This window comes from Triticum urartu, chromosome 4A, assembly GCF_056163025.1.
Source record: "Triticum urartu cultivar PI428250 chromosome 4A, HENAU_Tu73, whole genome shotgun sequence".
In the NCBI taxonomy this organism is placed as follows: Eukaryota; Viridiplantae; Streptophyta; class Magnoliopsida; order Poales; family Poaceae; genus Triticum; species Triticum urartu.
In genome coordinates this window covers 322,893,669-322,912,447 of record NC_141876.1, presented here as the reverse complement: position 1 = coordinate 322,912,447, position 18,779 = coordinate 322,893,669, and the positions used below count along the sequence as shown (strand labels likewise).

General features: G+C 44.1%; 1 long non-coding RNA gene across 1 annotated transcript; it reads left to right on the top strand.

The window, feature by feature from the left end:
• The first annotated feature begins 560 nt into the window (after positions 1-560).
• On the top strand, positions 561-2,548 carry LOC147975722 (uncharacterized). The gene is made up of 2 exons (XR_015601049.1): positions 561-1,166; positions 2,381-2,548. It is a non-coding gene; the product is annotated as an uncharacterized LOC147975722 (long non-coding RNA).
• Positions 2,549-18,779: the final 16,231 nt, after the last annotated feature.

Below are 18,779 nucleotides of genomic sequence, written 5' to 3'. Positions count from 1 at the left end.
AGTTTCCGAAGAAAGGATGAGGACTTCGTCATGATGCCCTGATGCAGCGAATTGAAGACATCAACGAGAGGGATCAACTTCTTCGAGAAGAGCAACCAAGAACGAGAAGATCCATTAGAATGTCATAACCAGAACTTTCCACCTTACTCACCCTCTTAAATCTCGGGACGAGATTTCTTGTAGTGGAGGAGATTTGTAACACTCCGAGAATCATGCTAGAGTAATCTTCCCCTAATGGTTGCCATGTCATCATGATTACCTTGCTAATTGCCACTTGTCCAAGACATCAAAGTCAAAATCAAATTTAAATTGCAAGTCAAACTATTATTTCTCCAAATAGAGAAACAAAAATGTTTGAGATGTTGCAAATAATGCCCAAGTAATTTTCATGAAGAAATCAACTCAAATTGGGTTTTTATTTTGGCCATAGAAATATTTTGGTGGACCAGTAACATTTAATTTGGTCGTTTAAAATTCCAACATATATTCATACTTTTCCGAAACCATGTGAAACTTTATGTGTGGCCCTATGCTACTGCACTGTATTTTTGTGCCAAGTTTCGACTGTAACAAAAATCATTTGCTCGCTCAAATAAATACCAAATAGTAGCTAAGAAATATAAAATGAGTACACCAGATAAACCAGAAAAGATAAAGGGAAAATAAAAAGGCCCCACTATTGGACTGGGCCGTACGCCCATAGTGTAAGGCCAAGCCCATCCCCTCGCATCCCTTTCCTCTATACACCAGAGGATGGCGTGGCGGCCATCCACCCCGCCATGGCCACCGATGCCGCTGCTGTCGTCCATCCCGCGGTCGAGGGGATGGACAAGAGCAAGCCCTCGACTCTCTCTATCTCTCTCGCCGAAACCCTAGGCCCTCAGTTTTCCCCTCCCTCGCATCTCACACACGATCCCGAGCTCGCTAGATCGGAACCATGGCTGCATCGTCGTCAACCTCGAGTGTCGTAGCCTCCCCGAGCCTCGAGAGGAGGTCCAGAGGACGCTGCTCCTTCGTCTTCTTCAACCATGAACATGGGTTCATCTGGAGATGCAACACACTGATGGATCGGTCGTAGTCTTCCCCGTCGGCCGCGGCACAACCTCGACTCGATTCGTCGCCTCCGGAGCTTCCCCGGCCATCTCGCGCTCGCGAATCACCTCCCGGTGAGCTCCGCCTTCCGTCCCCTCCCTTCACCCTGGTAGATCCATCGACGTTTGGCTCCACTGCCACGCGCCCGTGCTCGTGGTGAGCATGCGCTCACCGCGCCGTGGTCGTACCCTGTGCCTCCAGCCCGCGTTAGCGCGCCCCACTGCCAGCTAACCCGTATGCCGTCAATAATTCTGGTCGTGCCACGTGCATGCGCCCGCGCCCGCCTGCGCTGCTCTGCTTCCCGCTGCGCCCGCGCCCTTCTCGCCTCCCCGCTGGCCGCGTGCCCGGCAAGGCTGCTGCTGCCTGGGCCGCGCCTTGCTCGCCTGCTGGTTGCCTACTACACCGTTGCTATACGTGTTGCTACTGCTGCTTTGTCGCTGCTGCTCTGCTTGCCTCACCGGTTCTGCTGCTTTGCTGCTACTCCTGCTAGGTGCCGCCTCTACTGCTGATGCATACGGTCGCTACTATCGCTGCTCTACTGTTGTTGTAGCTGCTGGCTGTGGTGCACCAGTGGCCGGCTTGCCCAAGCACACCGTGCGTGCATGCCCAAGCACACTAGTAGCCGGCTTGGGCCATGGCCGATGGGGATAGCCCCTGTTTAGACCAGTAGATGATAATTAGTGGTTACACTAGTGTATGTACAGATGACATTTGGGTCCTCTGGAGCTTAAAATAAATAACAAAATTAATTTAGCTACAGTCTATGGCATCCAGGTCCCGCGGCACTGTTCATTTTGACCAGTCAACTCTGATTGGGCTATTTACTTTGACCCTAGCCCCATCCATCAGTGTATGTATGCTTGTCTTGCCATTGGGCTATTTACTTTGACCCTAGCCCCATTGGGTACACTTCTGGGTGCCCAAAGCAGTTTCCCAATTAACTTCGAATTAAAAGAATTTCTGAAAATGTTTAAATCTTTGATAATTCGTATAAAATAATCCATAGCTCTTTTGTACATAAAAGTTTCTCATAAAGACGATTCAATCCGAATACGCGATTTGTTCACCTGTCACATAATCCTAGCATGCTAAACACGGAACCGTTCCCTATCTTTTCATCTGTCCGGAAAACGTCAGACGCTGGAAAAACCCCTCCGGATGTTTTCCCTCTCAGTCTGCAACGTCTAGCACTGCGTTATTTCACCCCTAACACCGCGTATTACCAGGTTAAGCTTTATGATGCTTTGTTTGCTTTATATTCATTGTTTCTTCCCCCTCTTCTCTCCAGTAGACCCCGAGACCGATGCGGCCCCTGTGATCGACTACCTCGACAACGACACTTCTTCCTTTTCAGCAGATGTAACACCTCGGATGTAACTTTCCCAATTTGTACTCCAACTCTTGCCGTTTTCGGCGTTAAGTTATATTTATTTCCTCGGGTTCGGGTCTTTGTCTTCGTGTGTTGTTGTCGTTGTCATGCATCTCATATCATGTCATCATGTGCATTGCATCTGCATACGTGTTCGTCTCAGGCATTCGAGCTTTTTCCCCGTTGTCCGTTTTGCATTCCGGCGCTTCGTTCTCCTCCGGTGGCCATTTCTAGCTTTCTTTCATGTGTGGGGATTAAACATTTTCGGATTGGACCGAGACTTGCCAAACGGCCTTGGTTTACTACGGGTAGACCGCCTGTCAAGTTTCGTACCATTTGGACTTCGTTTGATACTCCAACGGTTAACCGAGGGACCGAAAAGGCCTCGTGTGTGTTGCAGCCCAACACCCCTTCAATTTGGCCCAAAACCCACCAAACTCTGCTCCATCATCTAGAGCGTTCGATCACGATCGCGTGGCCGAAAACCGCACCTCATTTGGACTCTCCTAGCTCCTTCTATGCCTATTTAAACACCCCCTCCAAATCCGGATCTCTCCCTCATCCCTAACCCTAGATCTCAGCACCGCGCGCCGCCGGACAAAATTCCTGCCGACGGACACGTCTGGTCCGCCGTCCGCCATCATGTGGCGCCCCGGGATTCGTCCGCCCGGGCGCCCACATTGCCGCGCCTCCCCGCCGCAGCCCAGGCCGGGCCCCCCCGGCCCGCACCGCCGCCCACCTCGCCGCGCGCGCCCGCCTCCTCGCGCCGCCTCCTCGCCACCGCAGGCCGCCGCCGCTCGCCATCGCCGCCACCATCAACGCCGGCAGCCGCCTCGCGCCGCGCCCCGCGCGCTCCTCGCCGCCGCCGCCAAGTCCGGCCACCGCCGGCGCCGCCTCCTCCCTCCTCCGCCGGATCCGGCCCCGGCCTCGCCTCCCCTCTTCTCCCGGCCGACGAACCCACCTCGCCGGCGACCTCGAGCTCGCGCCGGCGAACCTCGGGCCGCGTGCCTCCGAAACCCTAGATATGGGAGGTTGCATTTTTCGCCAAGTCCCGAAGATTCTCAGTCCATATGCACATGTTCGTAGCCCCGTAACTTTGCATCCGTATCTCCGATTCATGCATATAGCATACCAAAATGTTCATCCCAGAGAGTACATCATTTCATTCCATTGCATCATTTTCATTTGAGCTCATCTTGATGCCTGAAATGCTGTTAGAAGAGGGCTACTTGAGTTAATTGTCAGATCTGCTACTGCGTTTAGCACTTTTGTCATTTTTGCCATGATTATTGTGTGCATGATATGCCCGTGAGTTCTTCATATGTTTTGTTAAGGGTTTTGTCATTTTTCCAGAGGTGCAACCCATGTATTTTTGTGATGTGTGTGGTGACTTATGCAAGCTTGCAAAGTGGTGCACTTGCTAATTCTGTTTTCAGGGAGTAATTTCACCAAGTCCTGGAGCTGTTTATCTCATGTTGCCATATGTTCATGTTGTTTCCTAGTGATCTGTGCCTCTTTTGAGGATGATCAGTAAGGGAGTTTTGTTAACCTTGTAGTGCTCTATCCATTCATGTCTTTTTTTGCAATTATGGAGCACCCTAGCTTGAGTCCATCGAGCTCTACTTTTGCTACTTTGTGAATCTGGACAGATTGTCAACTTGTTTGCAAGTTTGCCGGTGATGTTGTAGTTGATCCGTGCATGCTATGCTTTTGTTCTTGCCATGTCTACCTTGTATTTTGTGCCTTCTAGATGTATGTATGCTTGTCTTGCCATTACTTGCACCGTAGTGAGTGTATCGAGCTCGTAAACATGCGTACTTGAGTTATATTGCAGCATGTGTCAGTTTTTCACTTAAGTCTGAAAACTGATTATGTTTTTGCTATGTTCAGATGCTTGCAATTGTATTTTCTGATCCCTTTTGGCTCAAGGGCACTAAGGGACTTTTGTTAAGCTCTGTGAGTAGCTCCATGCCATGCCTTACTTTGCCATGTTCAGGTCCTGTAGCATGTAGTTTTGTTGCTCCGAAGAGGGCTACCTGATCTGAAATTCCAGACAAGTGTTGATTTCACTAAGTCTGAGATATGTTTGTCATATGCATTTTTGCCATGCTTGTTTGAACCTGTTAATGGATGAATTGGCCGTAGCTCAGTGATAGACTTTTGTTAAGCATCTTGTATGCATCCCTTCCATGTATTTTGTTGTCATGTTTGGGTGCTGTAGCATGTTCATTTCGTTGCATTTAGATGCCTACTTGCTGTAAATCACAGACCGGTGTCATTTTTGAATCGCTTGCCATTTCCAAACCGTAACTCCAATTCCAGCGTTCTTTATATCGTTTTCAAGCGATTTCGTCTCATCTTTCCAGTGGCACATTTGGAATTCCAAGTTGAGGCCAGGTTAATGCATTTCCTGTCATATCTTGCATTTTGCATCCCGCATCGCATCCCGCATAGCATATCATCTTTGCATTGCGTTGTTTGAGTTTGCACGTGGTTGATTGTATCTTTGTTGTTTTTTTGTCTTGTTTGGGTAGAGCCGGGAGACGAGTTCGCTAACGAGGAGCCCGTTGAGTTTGCTTTTGAGGATCCAGTCAACTCTGACAGCTGTGCAGGCAAGATGATCATACCCTCGAAATCACTACTATCTTTGCTATGCTAGTTTGCTCGCTCTTTTGCTATGCCATTGCTACGATGCCTACCACTTGCTTGCAAGCCTCCCAAATTGCCATGTCAAACCTCTAGCCCACCATGTCCTAGCAAACCGTTGATTGGCTATGTTACCGCTTTGCTCAGCCCCTCTTATACCGTTGCTAGTTGCAGGTGAAGATTGAAGGCCGTTCCTTGTTGAAACATTTATTTACTTGTTGGGATATCTTTATATTGCTATGTTATCTTAATGCATCTATGTACTTGGTAAAGGGTGGAAGGCTCGGCCTCTCGCCTAGTGTTTTGTTCCACTCTTGCCGCCCTAGTTTCCGTCATATCGGAGTTATGTTCCCGGATTTTGCGTTCCTTACGCGGTTGGGTTATAATGGGAACCCCTTGATAGTTCGCCTTGATTAAAGCTTTTCCAGCAATGCCCAACCTTGGTTTTATCATTTTCCACCTAGCCTTTTCTTTCCCTTGGGTTCTGCAGACTCAAGGGTCATCATTATTTTAACCCCCCCGGGCCAGTGCTCCTCTGAGTGTTGGTCCAAACTGTCAGCTGCCGGTGGCTACCAGGGGCAACTCTGGGCTGGCCTACCGGAAGTTTAGACAATCTGAGTGTGCCCTGAGAAAGAAATATGTGCAGCTCCTATCGGGATTTGACGGCACATTCGGGCGGTGTTGCTGGTCTGGTTTTAACCTGTCGAAATGTCTTGAGTAACCAAGATACCGAGTCTGATCGGAACGTCTTGGGAGGAGGTCTATTCCTTCGTTGACCGTGAGAGCTTGTCATGGGCTAAGTTGGGACTCCCCTGCAGGGACTTGAACTTTCGAAAGTCGTGCCCATGGTTATGGGCAGATGGGAATTTGTTAATGTCCGGTTGTAGATAACTTGAACCTTAATTAATTAAAATGAATCAACTGAGTGTGTTACCGTGATGGCCTCATCTCGGCGGAGTCCGGGAAGTGGACACGGTGTTGGAGTAATGTTTGCGCAGGTTGCTCTCTAGTTTCTCGCTCGCGCTTTGCCTCCTCTTCTCGCTCTCTTTTGCGAATAAGATAGCCACCATACTTGCTAGTCGCTTGCTGCAGCTTCACTCATATTTTACCTTGCCATACCTTTAAGCTTAAATAGTCTTGATCGCGAGGGTGCGAGATTGCTGAGTCCCTGTGGCTCACAGATTACTATTACACCAGATGGAGGGCCTGATGATTCCGCTCCAGGAGACGCGTATGAGCTCAAGTGGGAGTTCGACGAAGACTCTCAACGTTACTATGTTTCCTTTCCCGATGATCAGTAGTGGTGCCCAGTTGGGGGTGATTGGGACCGTGTCGCTTGTTGGGTTCTCTTTTATTTTGGCGCCGTAGTCGGGCCATGAGTGTTTGGATGATGTAATGTTATTGATGTACTTGATTGACGTGGCGAGTGTAAGCCAACTATGTTATCTCCCCTTTATTATTATTTATATTACATGGGATGTTGTGAAGATTGCCTAACTTGCGACATATGCCTTCAATGCGATTATGCCTCTAAGTCGTGCCTCGACACGTGGGAGCTATAGTCGCATCGAGGGTGTTACAGCAGAGCTTCCAGGCAAGCCTCCCCTTTGATCATTCCGATATCGCCCATTCTATTCTCTTATGCTTGCATTAGATTTTGCTACTGTAATTGATTGCTCCTATTCTGATGCATAGCTTGCTTTTGTACCTGCTGTCGTACCTTACCTGCTTATTCTAAATTGCTTAGTATAGGCTGGTTAGAGATCCATCAATGACCCCCACCTTGTCCTAGTTGCCCTGCTTTATGTTCGATGACTCGATCAACGTGATCGACGTCCAGGCCCCGACACCGCACATCACCCTCCTTAGTTGTACGACTCTATAGAGTTACTATCGAGTGCCGAGGGTGATACCTCATCAACACTTCTAATGTTAACCTTGTAGTGTAGCTATTCGGTCGTGGTCGTCGAGGGTGATTCCTCCTTGACCACTCCCGATAATGACTCTGTTGTGCAACCCCTCAAGTGTGGACTAACGAGGGTGATTCCTCCAAGTCCACCTTGATGTTACATCGAGTGGGAATCCATCGGGGATGATTCCTCAGGTTCCCCCCTTGCTGTTTCAGATACACGGTTACTTTGACTTACCACAGAGCCATGATGACATCGGGTCGGCCCCGAGGGATACCCGCGAGTGCTGTGGAGTCGGGTTGTCTGAAAGATACCCGGAAGTTTTCCACGCGGCGCGGCCGGGCATTCTTAGCCCTTGTCGCAAGTCCATGAGACGGGGCGACGGGACCACATATCGTGGATCATTGATCATTACGGCACTACCAAGACACCAACGATTTGGATATTTGATCCGAGTGGGCCTCTGGCCTTTTTCGCACTAACCACCATGCGGGAATAAGTATGGGCACTCTGCGTCGTATGTATCAGCCGAAAGCTCAACGGACGTCAGCGATGGAGCGGCGCGTGCCGGGTTGGACTAGTATGCCTCGCCTTGTATAAGGGGGGCTAGGTCTGCTCACCGGCTGCGTACGCAACGTGCAGGAGTGCAAAGGGCGATGGGCCCAAGACCCCTGCGCGCTTAGGATGTAGACCGGCATGCTGGCCTCTCTGACAACTCTAGGTAGGACTGTGGTGTGGTGATCAGTCGAGGGCAGTCATGACCTGATGGTGTGTCCGGTCAGAGTTGATCGAGCGTGTTGGGTAAGTTGGTGCACCCCTGCCAGGAAGTATTCTATCTATTCGAATAGCCATCTCCATGGTAACGGAATCTCGGAGTTGTATCCCGATCGATACAACTAGAACTGGATGCTGAGGCATGTAATGGAAATGATGGCTCCGAGATTGTTTCCTCGCAGGGAGTCGATGAAGTGATCTCTGGGCAATGTTACAACATACTTACTAATATTATAATATGCCACTCTTATCTCTTGTGATGCTGCAAGATGATTGGAGCTGCTTGAAGATGCTAGTCTTCGATAGGCTAGGCTTTCCCCTTCTCTTCGAGCATTCTGCAGTTTAGTCCACATATACAGCCCATTCCTTTGATACAGATGCATATTTAGTTCAGCTCTGATGTAAATCTTGCAAGTACTTTGGATGAGTACTCACGGTTGCTTCGCTACCTCTTTTCCCCCATACCCGATTGATGCGACCAGATGATGGATCCCAAGAGCTAGACGACACCACTGATGACTACTACTACCCCGAGGGTGCCTACTACTACGTGACGGCCACTTATGACCTGGAGTAGTTAGGAGGCTCCCAGGCAGGAGGCCTTGCCTTTTCGATCGTTGTTGCTTTTGTGTCAGCCTTCTTAAGGAAGACTTGTCTAACTTATGTCTGTACTCAGATATTGTTGCTTCCGCTGACTCTTGTGTATTCGAGCTTATGTATTCGAGCCCTCGAGGCCCCTAGCTTGTAATATAAATCTTGTATTATTTTTAATTTGTGTCTAGAGTTGTGTTGTGATATCTTCTCGTGAGTCCCTGATCTTGATTGTACACATTTGTGTGTATGATTAGTGTATGACTGAACCGGGGGCGTCACACAGTAGGGGCAGCAAGGCACGTATTGTATTGTTGCCATCGAGGATAAAAAGATGGGGTTTTCATCATATTGCTTGAGTTAATTCCTCGACAACATGTCATCTTACTTAATGCGTTACTCTATTATTCATGAACTTAATACTCTAGATGCAGGCAGGAGTCGGGCGATGTGTGGAGTAATAGTAGTAGATGCAGAATCGTTTCGGTCTACTTGACACAGACGTGATGCCTATATTTCATAATCATTGCCTTAGATATCGTCATAACTTTGCGCTTTTCTATCAATTGCTTGATAGTAATTTGTTCACCCACCGTATTATTTTCTATCTTGAGAGAAGCCTCTAGCGAAACCTATGGCCCCTGGGTCTATTTTCCATCTTATAAGTTTCCGATCTACTATTTTGCAATCTTTAACTTTCCGATTTATAAATCAAAAATACCAAAAATATTTACTTAACCTTTTGTTTAGTTTCATCTATCTCTATCAGATCTCATGTAACATCCCAAAATTCTAAATTTTGGAATGTTATATTAAATAAATAGTTTTGATTGTTTGTTTGATTGTTGTGTGAATGATTGGGTGAAATTGAGTGAAATTTGTCAGTTTTTGAAAGTTGAATGAGAGGGGATGAAATGACTTTCCCAAAATTTTACCTTGCATTTATGATCTCCACGAATTCAAAATCATTTCATCACAAAACCCTAGAGTGAAGATGACATGACTTCTTCCATTTAAATAAATGAAAAAGGTTTTGAATTCCATTTGGAAATATTTCAAATTCAGAAACTTTATGCAACTCAATGATTTTCATGAGAGAAGATAAAATGACTTCTTCAAATTATATGAAATATGAGTTGGAAGTTAAAAGAATCAAATTGAAAGTCATTTGGAAGTATTTTTAAACCCACTCTCAATTTAGGAGTTATTTGCCTTTTATTCAAATTATTTTTCTCCTAAAAATAAATAAATGGAAATAAGGGGTGTACAAACCTCGGCAGAGGGTTAAAACCTAATCGATTAGCCGTGTCCCCGATTACGGACAATTTGAGCCTCTGGACTTGGATCTATCTCGGAACTCTCAACACTGGACTGCTAAATTAATTGTGGGCAACTTATGATGATTTGGGCTGTGAGACATCGGTTGGCAGAACCATGTCATGATAGAAAACACCATAGTACAGACTCCGGATAATTCCTTTGATGTAGGGAAAATAAAACCAGCTTTTACGCAAACAAAACTCAGATACAGAGCCACAAAGCCATACTACATATAGTATAGTTTATCATCTGTTTTTCTCTTATGGTGATCTTGCCGGTACATTCAATGTACTGACCTACACGGCTGCAACGTCTCATGTTGCAGGATTTTTCTCCGACGAGTAAGAGTTACGTCATAGGGTTACGGTCTACACTCAACCTGCCGATGGCGTTGATGGGACTCCACACCCGTTGATTGTTTTCGCTGAGACTTATAAGGTATATATCAGTTTTACGTTAATTATACATGTGATTGCACTTTGATATATACATTGATGTACTGTGTGTGCCAGTATACTGATCTAGGGATGGCACCGATACACATAGGCTTGATCGTCTGAGGTTGGGTCGCTACAGATATGGTATCAGAGCACATGTTGACTGTAGGACGTGACCCTAGAAATCGGAAAGCCCTAGGACAGGAAATCTCTAAAATTTTATTTTCAAAAAAAACATCCCTTACTTCTTATCTTTTCTAACTTTATAAAATATCTTCTCTTACCTCAAATAGTTAGAATATAGCCCTTTCCCTTTTGACCACACGAAGGATCAACTGAAGCCGCTCCAAGAAGGACAAGATATCGGACAACCGATGACCATTTCAGAGTAAATAGGATTTCACCATGCATTAAAATAGTTGAAGTTACAACAGTTGAAGACTCGGAGACTCGAAGAATGCGAAGACTCTAAAGATTTATTTGACTTTTAGAAGACCAACCCCTGTTATGTACTTACGTTAGATGCGACGATTTGTGAGTTGTCATCTGTTTGATGTTTTTCCGACAGCCACAAATAAAACCCATTTTCAAAACTATTGTTTGTATTGTGTGTATCCCTCCCCACCTCTCTCTTATCTCACCCTAAAACCCTTGGACCCAGTAGATGATGAATGAAGTTGGACTGGTATTCTCTGGACCGAAAACCCAGCCGGAGGCAGAGTTATGGATTTAGAACATGGAGAATCACTTCGGGGGCAATTTGGTTTCAAGGAAGAATGAAGTATCGTATGCTCTTAAGTACTTTGAAGGAAGTGCTACAACATGGTGGCATATGCATCAAGCTATACAGGGATGGAATGGAGCAAGGACTTGGGAAGAATTCAAGAAGACTCTGACAAGATCACGTCTTATCTAGAAGCACCATGATACCCCAAGAAATAAACCTTGTGCCTGCAAGATTTGCGGAGAAATAGGATACACCCAGGAGAAACACAAGGATGGATGCCCTCATTGTAAGGAGAAACACCCAGCTGAGGAATGCCCAACTAGTCAGGTGACTTGTTTCTTGTGTGAAGGAACCACCCACTACCCAGCTCAGTGTCACATTTACCCCACGGTGCAACAAACTATTCAGAAGCAGGAATAAGGAATGAAAGAAGCCCTCCGAGAAGTTATGAAAGAACATATGATTAAGAAAAGTGTTGAAGACTCTGATGGAGAAATCCTGAACAGATTTTACTCCAATGCCTGCTATTCATGTGGAGAAGAAGGACATTTTTCACAATATTGCACCAAGGAAAGAAAAGAGTATCTAGGATACTTCTCGACAAAAGCAGTGGAGTTTGATCCACAGGGAATAGCATGTTTTATCCGAACGAAGAAAACCAAGAGAGAAAACAAAGACACCCTCAGAACAACCCAATTTCTGCAAAGAGGGACAAGAGTCATATTACCTGTTTTAAATGTAAGGACATCGGGCATTATGCCAATGATTGTCTCAAAAGGAATCAAGGTACTCAAGGAGCAGGCATCATCACCAAGAAGCCTCAAGACATGCCGGAAGTTATTTGTTTCCGTTGCAAGGAAGCAGGACATTTTGCTAGGGATTGTTCAAATCATGAGAAAGCTAGAACTGAGTAGTGGAGATGTTGATATCAGTAATAAAGGTAGTATGGAAAACACTTTTCATGAGAATGTGGGGTTGAGTTATGTAATAGATTACTCAGAGATTGTAATAATTCATGACTCAATAAAGTTGATATGTCATATGCTGAAAGGCTTTAAAGAGTTGTTATGTTTTATCTTGGAAATTAATATTCTGGGTGAACATGGAAGAAAATGAGTTGTGATGCATAAACTGGATGTTGGAAATTGAGTTTGAAGTTTTGTTTGGATGATATGAATGTGTACCCAAGGAGATAGGTACCTTATTGTGAGCACCATTTCTGTTTTACAACTACAGATGACGACCCTTTATGAGTCTTTCCTCAAGGGACCGGAAACGATCATGACCCTGACAAGTGATCATGATTACCCAAAAAATCCTGAAGAACATGATGAAGCATATTCACCTTGAAGGAGATGCAGTCTACAAAGGCTACCCCTTCATGCAAAAGGGAGTGCAACTTTGGTATGTGGAGTACACCTCCACCGTATGAAAGGAGTTTGCCCAAAGATGATGGGGCGGTACTATTTCATCTCATGTGTACCACAAGAAACTTTCTTCGATGCTGTTCGTGAAGCAGCCATGGAAGCCATACGCCACATCGGAGAAATACTTGAAGAAAGACTCCGTTATACTCAGGAATACCTAAGAGAAGTGCATGCAGAGATGAAGCTCAAGGCCACCATGATGAAACAGAAGATTGAAGATTTCAAGGAGCATGTCGCACAATTTTTGTGGGACTGAAGGATCCTCAAGGAGGAAAAATGAATAAAGTGGGAAGTAATGCTTGACCATACCAAACCATGTGGATGGCGGCATTTGTAATGAAGTACCTTTTTGGAATTTGGATTTACGAAAAATGGTTAAGGATTTAATAAAAGATTAGATATGAAAATAATATGATTTATGGATGAACTAGTGCATTTCATTTTAAGTGTTGTAGTACTTCGTAAAGCCACAGGATCAATGAAGAAAGAAAGGTGTTGTTCATGACGGTCCATGGAAAGGAGCCAGACGAAATAAGTTGGAGTTTGATTATGATGGTTACCCCAAGAGTATGACAAAATGAAATGCTATTGGATTTAAAGGAGGTGTAATGTTGGAATATGGAACAACTGTAACTCCACGGATGAGTTAACACTATGCATGTGCTGAAGTGGACCCATAAACCACAGGCCCAGGATTTGACCAAGGCACAAGCACAATCTTGTTGAAGGAAGAATTCTGGAAGAATCTGTGATTTGATCAGCAAACGTTACATAGGATGTTATGTAAACCCCGAGATTGTGAAGAACGATAGATGTTTTGTTCAGCTTGCGGAATTAATGGAATTACCCGAACCCAGTTCGAGGACAAGAGAAATTCTGCAATGCTTGTGAGAATGCCCGAGTGTTAGAAACTTGAGGTTCGCTAAACCTTATACAGGGTAATGATTCGGGTGCGGAATGGATTGATCACCATATCGACTTACTTGCATCATTCGCTCTTGCTATTTGGAATGGTAAATCTGAGTGAATTACCTATAGTAGAGAGACAACGATATTGAGACCTTGTTTAAACCTTAGAATGGTAGGACGATTGATCGAAGTACAGGCAACCATTGCCAATCGTAGGATATACGGTGAGATTAAACCCATACCGTTTTTCCTGCAGGAGAAACCATAAATTGTTGACCACCAGGAGGTTTCGGTAGTCATTTAGTATTGATGACAGGCATGTCAGATATGAAGACCCACTCTTCGGAAGAACCTCACCAGGATTGAGAGGACACAAGATTTTGAGAAAAAAGGTCATGCCCCGACCGGACAGCACCAATGGAAGAATTAACCCGAAGAATATGAGAAGACCGACACCGTCAACTCAAAGGGATGGAGTACATGAGTTCTGTTGGAACCATAGCTATGCTTTTAAGTGCGGTAGCCCCGAGACCTTTCCGCTCAATGATTTGCTGGAAGACCGCCAAACCCTAACCTTTTCTTTCTAGCCTCTTCGAATCTCAAGGACGAGATTCATTTTAAGTGTGGTAGGTTTGTAACATCCCAAAATTCTAAATTTTGGAATGTTATATTAAATAAATAGTTTTGATTGTTTGTTTGATTGTTGTGTGAATGATTGGGTGAAATTGAGTGAAATTTGACAGTTTTTGAAAGTTGAATGAGAGGGGATGAAATGACTTTCCCAAACTTTCACCTTGCATTTATGATCTCCACGAATTCAAAATCATTTCATCACAAAACCCTAGAGTGAAGATGACATGCATTTAAATAAATGAAAAAGGTTTTGAATTCCATTTGGAAATATTTCAAATTCAGAAACTTTATGCAACTCAATGATTTTCATGAGAGAAGATAAAATGACTTCTTCAAATTATATGAAATATGAGTTGGAAGTTAAAAGAATCAAATTGAAAGTCATTTGGAAGTATTTTTAAACCCACTCTCAATTTAGGAGTTATTTGCCTTTTATTCAAATTATTTTTCTCCTAAAAATAAATAAATGGAAATAAGGGTAAAATGATTCCCTTCAATGAAAAATTAGGAGAAAATAAATTTGAAATCATTTTGGGTATTTTAAAATGATTTTTTGTTGGGTTTTATTGCAATAGTAGCACTGTTTGCTTTATGTAAATTTTTGTGGATATTATTTGTATCTTCATGTTTTAGGATTTCTTTTTCTAAAAATTTTGATATATTATATGCCTATAAAATATTTTTTTATTTGTGTTTTATTTTATTTTTCTTTTCTGTGTTTTATGTAAAAAAACGTTTCGGCCGAAGCCCAGACGCTAGCCGCCGGCCCACCTTGCCGAATCGGCCCATGGCCACCTCCCCCGCGCTGAAGCACTTCGCCTCGGTCGCCCGCTGCTCGATCACCTGCCCTCTCCCGCTGACTGCTGGACCCCACCCCTCTTCTTCTTCCTCTCCACGTAATGCCAAGCCAGAGCGCGCCCGCGCCGCCGCCGAATCCCGATCTTCTCGGGATCACGCTCCCGAGCTTTCCCCTTGCGCACGCCTACGCCCTATATAATCCCCGCACCCTTCTCTCTTGATTCCCCTTTGAACCCTCGCCCGAGACCAACCACCTCGTCCGTCATCGTCGTTTGGATCTCCGCCATCGAAGCTTCGGAGCGCCGCCGTTTCCTTCGCCGGTAAGCCTCCCCGAGGCCCCTTCCTTCTCCCGTTGGCTTCCCTCGTTGTCGTGCTCTGTTTTGACATGTACTTGTGCCTCGTCTCCCTCCAGAGTAGATGCCCCGACCACGCGCAATCTCGCTGGAGTTCGCGAGCTCACCCAAAGCTCCGCCACCTTCTGCCACTCCGTCCTGACGCCCTCGACCGCCACCGAATCCACCCTCGGCTTCCCCTCGCCGATCCGCGTCCGACGAATGCCACCGCCGCCTTCTGAGACCACTGGAGCCGCCGCCATCTTCACCAACGACGCCATCGCCGGAGCCGAAGCTCACCGAGCTTGCCACACCGACGTCCGTCGTCCTCGAACACTACCTCCACCACACCTGGACGCGCCACTCCTCGTCGCGCCCAACTAACATCACCACCGCCTTCCGCGACCACCAGAGCATCCTCGCCGGCCACACCCGAGCAGCCCTCGCCGTCGTTCCCGTCGCGCCACCGCGGTAAGCATCCCCACCGCCTGATCCTTTTCCTACAGCGTAGATTAGATCGGAGTCAATAGTTAGGTTTTTATTAAGTAGATCGGTTTTATTTATGGTTTATACTCGGTTTAAACCTGAACCGGTTTCTTTTTACTAAACGTGCGTGCATGTTTTTGTTAAGTTTCAGCTGAGCGCAATATAGGTACAGATCGCCCACCGTTTAGCCCAGTAACAGCCCACCATGTAGCACTTGTCCGATTTTTTTTCTGTTAAAAAAACAGGAATAGTTTCAATCTTAGATTGCTTATATCTTTTAGGTTTTAAGTCCAAATTGAGTGATTCATTTTGCATTTAGATTCAAAATTTCTTGAAGTTCCTGGTAGTTCCATTGGATTTCAAATTTGAGTAGTTTAAAATCTAGTTTGATGAAATTTATTCAAATCACTATTTTGGCCATATTTTGAGTTTTATAAAATACTTTTGATTGATTCTTTTTGCTACGGTTTTGTTATTGTTTTGTCTATCCAGTAGCACAAAGTACTTTATTTTTAGTTTATTTCTAAATTACGTTTTTAGCACAACAGTACTATTTTAGTTATAGTTTTGTTTTAGTCTTTTCTTTATTGTTTTTATTAGTTTAAATTATTTCTTTTTGTCACTCTTAAAAAAATTAGTTTTGTTCCTGTTAGTCAACAAAATAAAATTTTGTTTTTATTTTACTTAGTTTTGTATGAAAACTTGTTTAGGTCATAGTTAGTGTTTCATAAAAGCTTTTTATTTGTTTCTTTTTGCAAATAAAGTTTTATGAAAAATACTTTCTGTTAACTTAGTTGATCGAAATTTTATTTTTTTGTTAAAATTATTAGTTTAGTATTTTCTTTGTTAAGTTTTACTTAGGACAAAACTATTTTGTGTCTTAGAGTTTTCTTTAGTAGTTTTGCTGTGTAGTTTTCCTTTGTTCTTATTTGGTGTCGCTTGTTGTTTTGCAATTTATTTGTTGGTTTATTATGAGTGTTAGAATTGCTTGCTAGTATGTTTGCTTATATGAATGCCATGTTTGACTATATAGATTTTCAACGAAGTGACGAATAGTTCTACTAAGTCATTATTCTGAGAGCGTTGTTATCTTCATCAAGTAATACCAGGCAAGTTCACTTTGACCATGTTTTTCATACCTATGTTTTATTTGCATGTAGTAGCACCCTTTCAATAATCCCTCCAGTAGTGATATTGATTTCTTGTAGTTGAGTAGAATGCATGAGGTAGGAACCCATCTCCCTGTTATCAAGCCTGGGACGTTATATAGTTTTAATGCTACGCTATAGTAGACGGGGTTTGGTATGAGTGCATGAGAGTGGTGTGAAGAAGGAGGACTCTACGTCAATGGCGACAACTTCATGATGGCACCGGCAAGGACTGCATCTTCAGGACTCCTCAAGATTTTGAGACTTGAGACAAGAATTCAATACACACTACTAGGTGAAGGACGGTTGACGGGCACCCTAGAGAAACCAGTGGTTGGCCGGGATGCATGGAGAAGCGCCATGAGATCTTGCGGAAAGCTTCACCCAGACTGAAAGAGACGGAAGAATACTTCATGCCCGGAAGCTTACTTGTGCAACCGCAAGTCACTATGGGCTCTGGCTTGGTTGACCTTAGTTGTGACTCTGGCCGGGACGGTGCTAGCAGATGTAGAACTACGATAGGATTGGATGAGCACTGGACAGTGGTCAGAGGAACTCTTTGGAAGACCATGTTTCGGTCATCTTGTTCTCAAATACCCTGAAGTGCGAGAATGTAAAGAGAGGGATCGAATCTTGCGGGTAAAGTGTACAAACCTATGTAGAGGGTTAAAACCTAATCGATTAGCCGTGTCCCCGGTTACGGACAATTTGAGCCTCTGGACTTGGATCTATCTCGGAACTCTCAACACCGGACTGCTAAATTAATTGTGGGCAACTTATGATGATTTGGGCTATGAGACATCGGTTGGCGGAACCATGTCATGATAGAAAACTCCGTAGTATAGACTCCAGATAATTCCTTTGATGTAGGGAAAATAAAACCAGCTTTTACGCAAACAAAACTCAGATACAGAGCCACAAAGCCATACTGCATATAGTATAGTTTATCATCTGTTTTTCTCTTATGGTGATCTTGCTGGTACATTCAATGTACTGACCTATACGGCTGCAACGTATCATGTTGCAGGATTTTTCTCCGACGAGTAAGAGTTACGTCATAGGGTTACGGTCTACACTCAACCCGCCGATGGCGTTGATAGGACTCCACACCCGTTGATTGTTTCCGCTGAGACTTATAAGGTATATATCAGTTTTACATTAATTATACATGTGATTGCACTTTGATATATACATTGATGTACTGTGTGTGCCAGTATACTGATCCAGGGATGGCATCGATACACAGAGGCTTGACCGTCTGAGGTCGGGTCGCTACATCTCACTTTTGCAAGTAACCATGAAGGGATTGACAACCCCTTTATCGAGTTGGGTGCAAGTTGTTTGATTGTTTGTGCAGGTATTAAGTGATTTGTGTGTTGTCTCCTACTGGATTAATACCTTAGGGAAATACTTATCTCTACTTTGCTGCATGACCCTTTCCTCTTCAAGGGAAAAACCAACGCAAGCTCAAGAAATCTTTTAGATTCAGACGCGGGAGGCACATTTATGGAAATTACTTTAGGAGAAGCTACTAAACTCCTAGATAATATTATGTTTAATTATTCTCAATGGCATACCGAATGATCATTCACTAGTAAAAAAGTGCATGCGATTGAAGAGATTAATGTTTTGAGTGGCAAGATGGATGAACTTATGAATTATTTGCTAGCAAGAGTACTTCTATTGATCCTAATAATATTTCGTTGCCTACTTTGATTGAAAATAATAATGAATCGATGTATGTGAATTTTGTTGGTAGGAATAATTTTGGTAATAACTCGTATAGAGGTAATTTTAATCCTAGGCCGTTTCCTAGTAATTCTCTAATAATTATGGTAATTCCTACAACAATTATAATAATATGCCCACTAATTTTCAGGATAGTGTTAAAGAATTTATAAGTTCGCAAAAGAATTTCAATGCTTTGGTTGAAGAAAATTGCTTAAGATTGATGATTTGGCCAGGAACGTGGATAGAATTCTCTTGATGTTGATTCTTTGAAACTTAGATCTATTCCACCCAAGCATGATATTAATGAGTCTCTCAAATCTATGAGAATTTCCATTGATGAGTGCAAAGAAAGAACTGCTAAGATGAGTGCTAAACGAGATTGGTTTACAAAAACGTGTTCTTCTAGTTTCTGTGAATATAATGATGGAGATCTTAAATTGATTGATGTG